This window comes from Elaeis guineensis, chromosome 2 (assembly GCF_000442705.2).
Source record: "Elaeis guineensis isolate ETL-2024a chromosome 2, EG11, whole genome shotgun sequence".
NCBI classification, from domain to species: Eukaryota; Viridiplantae; Streptophyta; class Magnoliopsida; order Arecales; family Arecaceae; genus Elaeis; species Elaeis guineensis.
The window spans coordinates 13726013-13742155 of record NC_025994.2 but is presented as its reverse complement, the minus strand read 5'-3'; positions in this window follow the sequence as shown (position 1 = coordinate 13742155).

The window sequence follows — 16143 nt, the reverse complement described above, 5'->3', positions numbered from 1 at the left end:
AGTGGAACCCAAAAAAAATATTGATTTCAAGTTTTTTGAAAAAGAAGGGTTCATTATTGGATCGAAGATTAAGAATCAAGAATGAAAATTTTACTACTCTTTAAAGAAAAATACTTATGTCGATCTAGTTAGAAAATTTTACTTAAATTTGAGCTATAGCAATAGAACGGTGAAATCTACAGTAAAATGTATTGATATTATTCTTGATCCAGCACATTTAGGACAGATACTGCATTTGCCTTGTGAAGGTTATACCAATATGGAGTTTCCTATTAAAGAAGAAGGAATTAATGTTATCTTAGGGAGAACTTATACTGGAGGTCTAAATAAATTGGAAGCAAAAATTCTTTCTGTTGAGATGAGGCTATTACATCACTTGATAACCAAACTGTTTGTCCTTAGGAGTGGTAGATACGACCTTCTATCTGGTAGGGACATTTGCATTATATACCATGTGATCACCCAAACCCTCCTGAACCTTCCAGTATTGATGTTTGAGGCCATAAGAGAAATCCTGAACAGGTCCAAGGCTCACTTGCCTTTTGATATGACACTCACCTTAATTTTTAGAAGGTTCGAAATCAGTTTTGAGGGGGAGACAGTTGCTAGACTATCTCATTCCGACACCATCAACCGCCACACACTGCATCGTATGGGTTTCTCTAAGACTGATGGCGGTTGGACAAAGGGTGTTGAGGAGAGAGCGGAGGATAGAGCAGAGGAGGAGGGACCATCTTCACCTTTACGTGATCACAGAGCATCCTCAAATATTCAGTTCATATCTGATCATGAGGCTGGTCCTTCAGAGTCTGTGAGGAGGCATGCTTCAGTTCTACAATCAGAGAGCAGGATACATCCTTCAGAGTTTAGACTAGCAGATGATCAGATTGAGATGATGTCCCAGTGTGTAGTTTCCATTCTATCTCAGCAGTTTGTCACTTCAATCTTTGCACAGAGATCAACATCTCAGGATGACTCAGATCAGACTCTGATCCCTCACATTTCTACTATTTTTCAGATGCTTACTGATCCGTCGGTACGTATTGAGCAGCTTGAGGGATGTATTTTGAGATTGACAAACAGAGTATTAGACTTGCAGGGGCAAGTATTAGCTTTAGCCCATCCCCAGCCGCATGAGGATATCACAGAGGTCTCAGACCTATCTGCAGAGGCAGCTAGACTTTGAGTTTTAGAGAGTAGCTTTGACTTCTTGAGGAGAGAGATCAGAGACTCCAGTGAGAATATTTTTACTCAGTTCAGTGTCCTGATGCAGTCTGTATCGAGAGTCTTGGATCTTTTGGACACCATCAGACTTTCTCTTATAGCACAGTTCGTAGCTTCTCAGGCTCCAGGATCCTCTCACCCCTCTACTCGTGCTGGTACCTCTATCCGTGATCGAGACAGACGCGGTCGAGGTCGTGCCCGTGGACTTGATCCTACATCTCCTCACCCTATCTCTGATTCTTTAGATTCTGATCCCTCTAGCCATGACATCTATTAGATCTAGATTAGTTTGTCTCCTATGTCTAGAATTTATCTTATGGGCCTTGTATTTGTTGGCTAATTAACTCTTGGATAGTTTTTATCCATGACTTTTATATTTTGAGTTGACTCATGTGTATTGGGACATCTTTTGTATTTAGTCACTTTTGAATATATATATATATATATGTGCTTTGACTTTCAATGAATATTTATGAATGTGATTAAATTGAATTATTTTAATTATAAGATATGAAAAATAACTCATATTAATGCTGAGAAATACTATGAATTGCAATACCTTCTAGATGAGCAAATTGATATATCCTTTATTTTTGCTATGTTGAGGGGGAGTAGAGAAATAAATAATCAAAAAAGAAGGCTAAAGAAGTAAAATATGGTATCAAAAAGGAGGAATAAAGAAAATATATCTTTTTTGTCATCTTTCTTTTCTTTTCTCTATCCTTAAAATTTCTTAAGATCTTAATTAATGCTATCAAAAAAGGAGAGTAAAGAAAATTTATCCTTTCAAGATCTCTTAAAAGAAGAGTAGAGAATCTTAATTGATGCTGTCAAAAAGGGGGAGTAGAGAATCAAAATCAAATTTGAGTAATAAGTAATAAAGAAATGTGCAATAAGCAATAAAAAAATTAGTAATAAGCAAAATTGTTAAGCAAATATGTCAAAGAACCAAAATCGTCAGTTATTTTTTATCTAATTTTCAAAGCAAATAAACTTATAAGCAAATTTTAAATTAATCTTCAAACTGTTTATGATGCATTTCGTTCAAATACTTGGCTATGATATTGGAGTGATGCATCTTCATAAATTTGAAATTCATGTTCAATGCTTTATATATGCTTTTGCTCAAGTATTTTGTCATCATCAAAAAGGAGAAGATTGTTACTCCTTGAATTGATTTTGATGATTACAAAGCATTTGAGGGGGTTACTAATAATTTTGGCTTGAAAAAAGATTTATTATATTTCAGGAGTAAAATCGTAATTTTATCAAGTTCTGATTCGGAAGCCTCAAGAGCAAGAGCAGAAGATTTGTAATCTATTGGAGGTAATTTCAATATTTTTGGATGTGTATTTTGAAAAAAAATTATGTTTATAAATTTGAGTCGACCCCATGAGTCGACTCATGGCAAAACGGGTTGAACGGCACGCTGAATTTTTTGACTGGCACACTCTGTGAGTCGACCCCATGAGTTGATCCCTGAGCATGAGTCGACCCTATGAGTCGACCTCTGCTGCTGCGTAGGTCAAAATTACAGAACAGTTATTTTTTATTTTGTACTATAGAAGTCGACCCCATGAGTCGACTCATGAGCATGAGTCGACCCCTGTGATGAAAAAATTTCGCAACGACTAGTTTTCAGCTCGTTTTGGCTGTATTTAATGTCCATTTAATGTGCTCCAACGGCTCTATTTCAGTCCAGATTATTTTTTACTATTATTTGAAATTATAAAAGGCAATCAAAGGAGGGAATCAATAAGATTTTGAAAAGGTTCTTCAAGCATTCATTTCAAGCCTAAGCAAGAGCCCTCTTAAAAGTTCAAGAAGCTTTTATTTCAAGTTCACCAACCCCTCAAGAGCTCATTCAAGTCTTCAACCACCTTAAAAAAAATCAGAAGAGCTTCGTTCTTATTGTGTAAAGTGTATTTAAAGTTTTATTTACTCATTAAAGGAGCTATATCTGTATTTCTGTGTGATTAACTGCTATACTCTATTTTGAGTTGATATTTTATTTTGGAAGGGTTTCAAAATATGAAAAGATTGATCCGAATCTTGAATCGGATTGTATTAGATTGGCTTGTACTCGAGAAACAAGTGTTCTAGCTTGAAATAGCTAGAGTCGGAAGTTCCGACGTTGTATTCAGGTTGAATACGGTTTAGTGGATTTGAATTTTCAAGTAGGAGCTTGGGGAGTGGACGTAGGTGCAAGGTTGGCACCGAACCACTATAAATCTTTTTGTTTGTGTTGTGCTTGCTTGCTCTCCTTTTAAATTTTCTTATCTTATTGCATTCAACTTCTGCACCTTGCATAAATTTCACTCTCCACATTTATCCTGCCCATTGTTAAATAATCCTCATAGTTGTCAATTAATTTTTAATTTTTTAAAAAATCTAATTCACCCCCTCCTCTTGGGTTGCATAGCTGGGCAACAAGAGTTTAGATGGATGGTTTTATTGAGTGATAGAGATAAGGATGATAAACACTAACTTATTGGTGTAGAGAGAGGGAGAGAGAGAATCATAGGTTGGGCCAAAGAAAGAGAGAGAGCTTGGGTAGTTTGTGTCAGTAAGAGAGAAAGAGAAGAGGGGGAGAGAGTGAGAAATTAGCAAGAAATAAAAGAGAGAGGGAGTTAGGTTATAATATTTCTATTTGAAATAAAAGAGATGATGAGTGTCCCATCCTCATTAAGGCTATTTAATTTTTTTGCTTTTTCCTCATCAGATCATCCAAACAGAAAAGAAAGATAGAGGATGAGTGTCCTATCCTCATTAGTATTTGTATTCTTTTTCTTTTCAAATGACAGGTCATCTAAAAGGTTGTTGTACTCTCTCTGTTAACCAAGAGTTACGACATTAAGATCCTCATGGATCGGATGGATAAGGATCTACTAGATTTAGGCTCAAATCCGATCAATTTGGGACCAATCTCTCTCTCTCTATAGAGAGGTTGAGCTCCTTTTGAATGGATTTGGAGTCAGATCTAGTTGGATCTCCCATTGTCCATTCTATATGGATCTTATAGCTACCAATTACCACTTAAATAGTAACTTTTTCTATTTGTCTTAAGAGAAAAAAAAGGAATGCATTTGATGAGATGGGATGGGAGGGCCACGCATGTGCCCAATCCCTTCTCTTTTTGAATGTCTTTCTATAGAATCTCTCACTATATTTCTCTTGTAATTCTTTCTCCATTTGAACCACAAACAATAGAATCCCTCCACCTCTCTATTTCTCTCTCATCAGAAGTTTCTCTCTCTCTACACTTCTTTCTCCATTTGAAGCTCCTCCATTTCCCTCCTCATAGCACTCCCTTCCCAACCTCTCCAAAACCCCGACCCCCCACATCCCTCTCTCTCACTAGAACCCCAACCTCCCCTCCATGTACCTTCCTCTCTCTCATCAGAAAGAAATCTAACCCATCCCTACCATTTTTCTCTCTCTTTACAGTAAACATCCCACATCTCTCTTTCATCGGAACCCCAATCCCAACCTCTCTCTTTTGCTGAAACCTAAACACTCGACCTCTTTCTCTCACCGAAATCCTCACCTCGACCTCTCTTTCTTGATAAAACCCCAACCACTGCATCTCTTTATCTCTGTCTCACTAGAACCCTAACCCCCCATCTCTTTGTCTCTCTTTTACTAGAATCCCAACCACCTTATCTTTCTCTCTTGACCAAAAGGAGCCCAGCCGCCTACCTCTCTCTCTCTCTCTCCATATTAAACCCACTTATCTCTTTTTGTTGCCAAAAGGAACCCCTTCTTTTTGAAGGAAGTGGCCTCTTTATCCTCACTAAAAAACACCTCTCTTCCCTCTACATGGCCAGTTTGATCGCTCAGAGATCATAATTTTGTATATATCTTTAGTTTAAATCGATCAAGCATAAGGCCAATCAAATCCTATACACTTTCCTAGTTTAAGTCTATTATGTGCATCTGTGTGCATGTTTTATTATCATAATATATTGGTTGCACAGTAAACTACTCTTCACACTAAGGAGTACAACTACAAGATCCTTGAATATTTTATTTTTTAGATCTTTTAGATCTTTTTATTTTTATATTTTTTCCAACTAGCATAAAATTTCTTTTATCCCTATATTGCAAGTATTGTAATAGAACTTCTTATCACTTCTGAGTGTTTTATATATTACTTTGACAAGTATTTCATATCAGATATGTTTAGATAATACTTGAAGATTAGAAAGCATATATTAGAGTAGTTGCAAGGACATTGGTGGCAAATATGATCAACAAAACTAGCAAATGAGGTTGGTAGGAGTAGTTGGTATATCACAGTCATCTCTTTTTGGTAGAATCTAGATAAATAGTAAGGGTCTGAGTTCGAAGTATCTCGGTATTTAGCATACTTGATAATTCTTGTAGTAAGAAAAATTTGTTATTACATAAATAAATTTGATCTACAAATATATTCTGCAAGAAACTATGTTGACAAGATAATTACTTATTTTTGTAAAAAAAATTTCATCAGACAACACATGTTTTAGAATTTAGAAGTTTAACTTTACATAGCTTTTCAATTCCTTGGTCGCAACAAAAAAATCTGATCATAAGTCCTTGACACTACTTTCCATTATATTTACCCTTTGCTTTTTCTTCCCATTATTGGTGTTTCATTGCTAACTTGCAAGCTATTGCCATGATTTTCTTGTTTGACAGTCTAGCACATCCAATTTTATATGATAAATACATAAAAATTATTTTGAAAAGGCACTATAATATACAGAACTACAGCATAGATAATATGATGACAAGCAAGTTTTTGCAGCTCAAATTCAGATATTGCACCATAGTAATTTGAGAAGATCAATCAAAATATACATATAGAAATAAAGCTAGCATGTGCAAAAAGATAAACCCTAGGAGGAAGGAGGAGGCTTCATCTATGCTGTTATAGCTGTAGCCATATGATCAAAAGCTTGGGTTCGGGTTGCATCTTTTGCGCAAAGGAATGATTGATCTTTTTCCATGACATCAACCTTTGGATTGCATCTTATATATATTCCAAAGCATTCCAATCTCTTCTTTCATCTATGTGCATAGATCTCGAAGTGGATATTATACAATCTAATGGTTGGCATTGCTGAAGACGAGTCATTCTTTTACATGAAAGATACAACTTGAACTGCATAAGCTTGTCCTTCGATAGCTTTAATTTCTAAGAATGATATGTCTAGAACCACATTAATTATATATGATGTCCAATAGTACAAACTTTACTACTTGCATGGCCATTAGCAAATCATTTTCAGCTTACACTCCATTGATAAGAAAGCTCTAAGCTAAAAGAAGCCGATATATTGACAAGAAAGCCAACACATGATCTGTGTTTGCATATACCTAGTAGTATTAAATATTAGCCACATATTATTCATTATTTTATGTTAATATACAATTTGTTGTTGATAAGACTATGCACCAATTTGTTGGTCAAATAATATTATATGGATCATTGATCAATTAGGAGATTGTTGATGAAAACCAAGTAAGTTTGATATTCCTATATCTTATCATACGAGGAATAAAATATCATCTAGCTAGCATAGGCCTGTGGCTATTCTATTTGCATATTATCTTTTTATTTTTATTTTTTTCATGTATCCTTACTTTAGCTAACAATTATTTATAAAAGAATTACTGCATTTTTAGCCTATGGTATATTTTTATTTTAATTTCTATGCATATTGTATTATAATTGTGGGGATAGCTAAGTTAGGAGAGCATGTTCGATCCACACTCACATCAAAAATAAATATAATATAATTTTTTATTTAAATAAATTATATTTTACTGTTTATTGCTTGTACAAAAGTTACTTCTTTTCTCAACTAGCTAAATATTTGTTATTAAACTTAAAAAAATAATATTTTATTGCAACGACAAGTGTTCCACAATCTCTACAAAATATAAAAAATAATAAAATTTTATTAAAATTAGATATACACTTTATATTATAATTTATAATTTATTGATATTTATTGCTTATATAAAAATTATTTTTTTCTTGTGATAAATGTTCTTGATTATCAAACTTGAAAAATGATATTTCATTGCAACCATAATAGTTCTTAAAACAGAATTCATTATGCGGATGCTTTTAAATATCAATATTTTAGGATAGGTTAGGCTTGATTCCATTTCATTTCCATCGTTATATATCTAATCATACTTTGTAGGAATTCAGATTGCTGTTGTTTAATTGTTTCTTGATGAAAAAAGCTATTATCCATTAAGAATCATTTGTTGAATTACCTTGAGATAGGGAAGTTAGTGATTGGCTGAGCACTGCACTATTAAGCCGATCATATTTGGCACTAATCCCAAATTGAGCAGTGATAAATGATAGGTAGTATCCCTTTTTATAGTTTTGTCACTTTTAAATAGGTTATAAATAATTTTCCACTTAACAAAAAAAGAGAGCTTGTATACAATTGATAAATTTAGGCTAATTAATCATACCATAAAATGTTCATAAATCGGACCAAACTTTCAATTAGTGGAACCCATCTTCTTCAAGGTTGTCTCACTTATAGTAACTTTGCCAGTTTTCTGCAGTTATACTGCTAACCAATAGGTTTGCATCCAAAGTTCATAATAATCACTAAAATTTAGTGAAGTTAAGAGAGGATATAGATCTTGTGGAAAATCTTGAAGTCTAAAACAGAAGGACTTTTGGTCCTTTCATTATGGTCAAAATTTGCCATACCAATTCATATCGTATCATATCAAACATGTAATAATATACTCATACTAAATTGGTATATTATTTCATACTGAATTGTACACCATATATCAATACTATAATAGGATGATATTGATATGAAATCTAGTATCGAAACAACAAATGTCAATTTCGATTCTTCTAAACAATAATTGGTCCCCATGTTAGGTGGCCTATATATAGAATAATAGCTTAGTAAGCTCATTACTTGGTAGAAGGAAGTGAGTAACAAATTGCTTTTTATGGTAAAAATTCCCTCCCACTGTTTTTAATTTTTCCAATATTTTCCACATGCGTATTAGCCTTTTGGTTAATATCATTGGTATTTTCTAAATATTACCAAAACTCTTTGTAATTTTTTGACTAGAGAAAATGGGACATGCATTTTTTGTATATATGATAGGATTTCTATTAATAAATTATGGACTTAATATCTACCAACATATTGAATTAACCCTGTGAACCATATGTTATCCCTAGAATGCCTATTAACCTTTTTTGTTTTCTACAAATATGTTGGATATTCTTTAAAGATTTAATTCAAAATTTTTTTCATGTGAAACATATGATAATTCAAAAAGTTATTAAAATATCATGATATTTTCCATTCTTTTATTTAGAATTGAGTTCTCAAAGACTCATCCTGAGATTGCTTCTTGATGCATATATTGCGCTTAACCATACTAATGAATTGTACTTTGATAGCATTAAGAAACCGTGCATGTTTTGCCACCCGCACCAGATAATTTGCCCAATGACCTCGTTTGTAATGGATTACACTGCCTCCACTTCGGGAGGCCATAGGCAAACTTTTCATGCCAACTTCCTACAAGTGGTTGATTTTTGATTTTTTTTTAAATTTTGCAACCTAAAATCTAAATTTGAAAGGAGATGTAAATGGACTAGTCATGTTGACTTTATCCAATTTTTAATAGATCCAAGCAATATACAATTAGGCTCTTGGGATGGCCTAATTCCATTAGTCAAATAGGGGTAGCAATTTACTCCATCCCATTGGGAACTCAAAATAACTGGTTCTAATGAGATGAGTTTTATTTGACTTGTAGTAGATGGTAGGCATAGACAATGCTAAAACCTGTGCAAATCAAATCCAAATTTATAACTCTTTATAAATCCACTTTTTCAAGTAAAAAAAAAAATTATAATTTTATTTGAACCGATCTATCCAACCTATCTTGTAAGTTTAACTCTATCCATCCTGCGTTACTCCAAGACTCTACTTGTCTCACCCCACTCTAAGGTAAGTATTGGGCGGATGATGGCCTATCGATCTGGTGAAAAGTTGAGCACCTAATCAACACAGAGAACTCAATGGGTGAGCTAAGCTTGGATTAGTAGCTCTTGATTCAACCACTTTGTGTATGGAAGATGTTCAATACCACAACCACTACCATCATGGGACAGTTAGGGGGAATTCTTAGTATGATTGAATGTGTAGCCCTTAGTATTACTCTTTCTCAATGGATCTCATGATTTCAAAGAAAATTGAGATTTTTTTAATAACTAATATTTATTTTTGACTTACTAATTTTTATCTCTTTTACAAATAATAATAACAATAATATGAAAATAAAATAAATTTATTGTCTAAAAATGTATTTCATATCTCATATCATGATCAATTGTGCTTTTGCTGATTTTCATTTTAAGAGGTTTTTATTGATTTTTGCTATAAAGTATTTGGAGACAAGTACTTCCGGAAGTATTCCAACCTAATTTCATTTTTATATCCGAGTGATGTATATGTTGACCACTAAAACATATTCTTCTTAATTTTTAGATATTCTTAGTGCTATCCATCATAAGCAATAGTATGAATTTTTATTTTGGATGTCTCGTTATTCGTTTGGAGTCTAAAGGAGTAGAAACAATCTCCTTCCATTGAAGAACATAAAACAGAGATACAAAAATGATAATAGTAAATAAATATAAATATAATTATTAATTTCCAACTTAGGATAGAGCCTCGGCCCCCAAATCAAACTGACCCCTTATGAAACTAGAGTTTTCCTAATTGGCATCAAGGCGAGAATTGGGGCTACTCAAAATCAAACCCCTATTGTTAGCCAAAAATAAAATAAAATAAAATAAAGAATCTCTATTCTCTTACCTACGTAGCAAAAAAAAGATATCATTCAAACTAAAGTTCCACAGTAGATTGTCACTCTTTTAAATCAACTTCGAGATATACATTTCTGTCGCAAAATACACATGCTAACATCATACCTTATTTACATAACCATAGTTAGCCATCATATTTTGCTATCAGATTACTAGCTCAGGTTTGACTACTAATCCGATAGCTCGTTGGGTCATACATCCTTCCATTTCAATAGATTACTCAAAAAATCCTCTCAAAAACCCTGCAATATGATGATAAATTGGTTGTGCATTGTAGGGGGCGGCTCAACACATTTGGAGGCCTAAAGTTAAATACTAAAATATAATTTTTTAATTAAAATTTATATAAATTATTTATTAAAATTTTATTTTTCTAGCTTTTTGAGATGCAAAATTTTTAATTAAATTTTTATAATCAAGTTCTTCTAATATTTTTTTTTTCAATTGATAATATAGCCAATCCATTTAATTTTTCTTGAGATATTATTGATCTTAAGTAAGATTTTATTAATTTTAATTTTGAAAACTTCTTTCTGTCGAAGCAATACTTACTAAAATTGTTAACATTATTCTAAAAATAATATATGTATTTGAAAAAGAGTCGAGTCATCTTATATGATTGAGTATGTCCATTGGACTGTTATCTTCTACTTGTATAATTTTTTTAAAAATTTTTAGCTCTGAAAATAAATTTAAACCATCAATATTAGAGTAGTTATTATATTTTAAAGAATATTCAAGATTAAGATAATATTCTTTCAAACTATCATTATCTAATAATTTCAATTTTTTATCACTAAATAGAAAATCAAAAATATTTTTATATATCTTAAATTATTTAAACCTGTTTTGAAGTAAAAAAATTATTCAATCTACTATATATAAGAAATAATCAATTCTAAATAATTCTTCAAGAGATTTTGTTGTTTTATTGTCGACACCATCATCAAATTATTTTGTTCTATGAATGATACGCTTATTATGAAATTTAAGTTCTATTTTCATTTCAGATGTAATTTCTTTAGAAGAAATTATAGTGGATGTAAATCTATTTTTTTTATATTTTTTTTATATTTTTTTTAAAAAAAAGATCTTTTAATTATTCTATAACAATATCAATATGCATATCTTTTGATTGTAAACTTTTACTAATTGAGTTAACAATAAATAATATATCATAACAAATAGTCATGCCCAATAAAAACTCAAAATTTTTAAGCTCATATGTTGCTAAGCAATTAGCTTTACTTTTAGTTTTAGGATCTTCACAAACTTCCGCTAATTTCAATAAAGCATCTCTTATTTATGGAGCTTGGAATCTTATTGCTTTAATATTTTTAATACGATTTTCCCAACATATTTATGATAATAATTTAAGAGTTAGATCGAAAATATTATCTTGTAAAATTTTTTATCGTTTAGTAAAAGAAGAAAATAGTGAATATATATATTGTACCACTCCAAAAAATAATATAACTTTAGTATAAGAACTAGCCATATCATAAAGTACTAAATTTAGACTATGACAATCATATGGTGTATAAAAAAATTTAGGACTTATGTCTAAAAGTCTTTTTTCGCACTCTTTATTATTTGTCCTTCATATTAGATCCATTATCATATCTCTATCTTGTTAAATTATTAATATCAATTTTAATATATTTTATTTCATCCATAATGACATCAAAAAGATCTTTTTTAATTATATCATCTACTTTTAAGAATTTAAAAAAATATTTTATAATTTTGATTGGACTTGATGAAATATCTACATATCGCAATATAAAAGATATTTGCTCTTAATGACCTGCATCTGGAGTGTAATCAAGTATTATTGAAAAATATTTTACTTTTATAATTTTTTAATAATTTTATTTTTGATTTCACTTGCTAACAAATTTATTAATTTATTTTATACATTATGTCCAAGATAATGAGTATAAATTATATTATCTTTAATACGTCAAATATGTTCTTGCATCACTGGATCGAATTCTATAATTATTTTAATTAGACTTAAAATTTTTTTATTATTTTCTTGATAGATCTTTTCATTTTTTTCATGAAAAGATAAATTATTTTTATCAAGAGTTTTTGCTATAGCAAGAATTCTTAATAATATTTTTTTTTCAATATTCTTCATCTCTATTTATTTATTCTTGATTATTTTTATCAATTATTTTATTTTTCAACAATCTCATTTCTAAATCAATCCTTGAACTCATATTAATAATATGCTCATTACTTATCTCATGACTCTTAAGCTTAGCACTAAGATTTCTCCAATCTTTACTGCCAACATTAGTTGTTTACTTATACTAGAGGTAGAATTAAATAATTTATAATAAAAATAAAATATTCTGTCCGAGTTTTTTGAATAAACTAGCCATCTTCTTTCATGTTTCTCTTCATTTGTCAACTTTTGAATATAGTATGTAGTAGAAAAATATCTTGAGAATTCATCTTTAGAAAAATCTATATCATCAATTTTAATTAGACCTTTTCTACTAACAAATTTCTTAAATTTATATCAATATTTATCCACTAACTTGGATCATAAATATTTTTAGAAATGCAATCATTTAAATTAACCGATTGGTTCTCTTCACCATGACTTTGAGGATCATTTTGAATCTTTTCATTGTCTTCTTCTTATTCTAATATTTTATTATCATCTAACTCTAAAAAATTATTAACTTATTCATTTAAGAAATATTTATCAATATTTTTTGATTTATTATTTTTATTACTTGTAAAAAATTTATCAAGAGCTCCTTTTGAGATTGTATTAAACTTTCAATTCTTCTTTTTTTTTGAAGCTTTGAATAATCAGATTCATATTTTCGAGTTGATATATTTAAAATTTTATTATAAATTATCAAAAAAATTAACTAGGATAATTATCTTATATTTTTTAAATAGCTAATACAAGATCAATAATCAAAATTTTTAATTCAATGAATCAAGTATTAAATAAAATAGAGATAATATATAATAATATAATATAAATTTTAAATTAAATAAAAAATATATAAAGATTAGAATAATATTATTCGATTGTTGAATGCTGATTGCAAATGAGATGATCAATAATCAACTAATTTATAGTATCTGATTGTTAAATGCTGTTGTACGAGAGTACAAACTAAAGAAAATATGAGTTAGAGTTATTATCAAGAAGAAAAATAAAAAAAATAATAAAAAAAGAATTAGAAAATAGATACTATAAATTAAAAAAAATATTTTTTTATAGAAAAAGAGAATTGTATTAATCTAGAGAAAAAATAAATAATCCTATTGTACTTATAAATACAGAATAATTCAAACTACAAAATATCAAAGTACCAAATACTTCCCAACCCCAACCAGTTTTGAGATTTTACAAATCTTTCGAAGGAGTACAAAAATAGATAACAAAAAAAAATTCAAAAACTGAATAAAATTCTATATTTCTATGGAGCTGTATACGCTGTGTAAAATTTGGAGTATTAATAATATTTCTATCAAAATATAATTGTATAAGAAAACAACCTATTTTTATAAAGGATAAAAGGAAATGACCGTAGGCGGACTAACTCGGCAATTGGCCACTGTTAATGAAGCAGGCCATCCGCTGCCTGCTCCTTTTTTTCTCCCACACTGTCATGCACAGTAATCGCCTATAGTCTGCCACGTGACCCTGGAAAACTTAAAAAAAAAAAAGGCCGATGGACCTTTCGTCTTCCACTGCTCCTTGCCATCAGTGACTGGCCGATCGATCGTCGGAGACCACTCAAATGCTCAGGACCTCCGGTGAGCGACGCTGTTCATCTTCTCATAGGCCGAGTGGAGGGGGGCCTGGAGGCAGGGGCCTTCCGAAAAATGAAAAAAAAATCATCTTCCAAGGGCCTTCGGTCCTCTGTCCTTGGAAGAGTTTGATGCATGGCGCCGACGGCCCGACACTGTTCATCTTCTCACGGGCCGAGCGGGGGGGGGACCTGGGGGTAGGGACCTTCTGGAAAATGAAAAAAAAAATCATCTTCCAAGGACCTTCGATCCTTGGAAGAGTTTGACGTGCAGCGCTAGCGGCCCAGCACCGTTCATCTTGTCGCGAGCCGAGCGGAGGAAGAGGCCTGGGGGCGGGGGTTGCCTGGAAAAAAAAAAGGACCGTCTGCCGTCGCGCCACTCACGGAGACCTTCGATCCTTCTGTGATCCATCTTTCTCGCCATCGGTGACCAACCGACTGTGCGCTCAGCCGTTCTTCCTTGCCACGATGCCGTTCATCTTCTCGCGGGCCAAACGGAGCGTCGGGGCCACCTGAGGGCTGGGGGCAGCCAGGCGGGGGTCATTTAGGGTGGAGGCATCCTACCATCCTGTCTTCTCAGAGGCTGAGCAGAGCCTGAGGGTAGAGCCGTGGAGAGAGATTTTACCGAGGTGGAGGCTGGGAGCGAGAGGTAGCGGAGGGCCTGGAGGTGGGGGTTTAAAGCAAGGGCTTCGATGGCCTTGCCCTTCAGCCGCCTCTGATGCATTGGGACACATTGAATTCAATGTAAAATCTCTAGGAGTGTAACAGCCCAGTTACTTGGGCCTGTAGCTCAGACGGCCCAACAAAAAAAAAATATATAGAGGAGGAGGAAGACTCCTAGCCGGAGTCTTCTTCCTTCCCGTTTCTGACGAAATCGGACTTAAAGAGTCCAACTAGGGTAGGAAATCTTCACTATAAAGATCCTCCGTCCTCCCTTAGAATTTTACAACAAAAATTTCGAAGAAAATCGAGGGATTTGAGAGATTTTCTCAAAGAAATATCGTGGGTGGTTGATCGGAAGAGAGGGGGGTCGTCGGAGCTATCTTTGGACATCGAAGCAAGGTATTCTTCTTCTCTTTTTGATCCTCCGATCATCGATGTACTTGGAAGCCGGCGAGGTGTCGGTTCGGGCTCAAACAGGGACACCCTGTTTGTGTTGTTTCTTTTTTCCTTTTCTGCCACCGGCAACAAGGATGGTGGCACTGCCATCGAGATGGTAGCATCACCGTCGTCGAGACGTTGCCGGGGAGGGTGGCCGGAGGTGGCTCATCTGGTCGAATTAAGGGGAGGCGCTCGAAAAGGGGCTCGGATTCCCTGTTTTCAAGTGTGAGGAAGAGGAGAAGAAATTTCTTCTCTCTTCTCTAAATAAAAAATAATATATATATATATAATATAATTATATATATATACATACATATATATATATAATAAATAAAAATAATAAATAAAAATTAAAAATATATAAATAAATAAATATATATATATATATATAATATAATTATATATATATACATACATATATATATATAATAAATAAAAATAAAAATATATAAAAAAAAGGGGGACATGGGTAAGAGTCAGATAAACCTCAATATATATATATTTTTAGAAAATTTATTTGGTTAAATTAATTTATTTTATTTGATAGGAGAACAGTCTAACGATCAGGGGGACAGTGAGTAGGGTTTGATTTTCTGACTATAAGGCTGTGAATTTGAATTTTCATTTATCGAGGTAAGAATCCTGTACATGATCATCGATAAATATATGATTTTTATTTATTAGTCTTATATGTTGAATTTGCAATATCGAAATTATAATCGATGAGTTTTCTATGCTCGAGACATTAATATATAGCTTATATGAATTTTTTTTTATATGAGTATGTTATGAAAAGATTTTTATGATTGATGGTATGAGTCTTATGGATATGATTTATCAATTTCATCATTCTGTAATTTAAAATAATTCGATAAAATCAAGAATTAAATGAAAAGGATATGTTTTGGACTAGCCTCGACATATGAATCAGCCGGTCAGGAGCTCATCCTGGGACAGCCCACCAGGAGCTTATGCCTGGGACAGCCTCTCATGGGCTTTCGTACGTGGGACAGCCGGCCAGGAGCTCATCCTGGGACAGCCTTGAAAGGCTTATATGAAAGAATAATTGGATTGGGAAGAGATTGAGGTATGGTCTGGATTAGTCCAAAGCCAAAAAGAGGTAAAACATTGACAGACTGAAAATGTGAG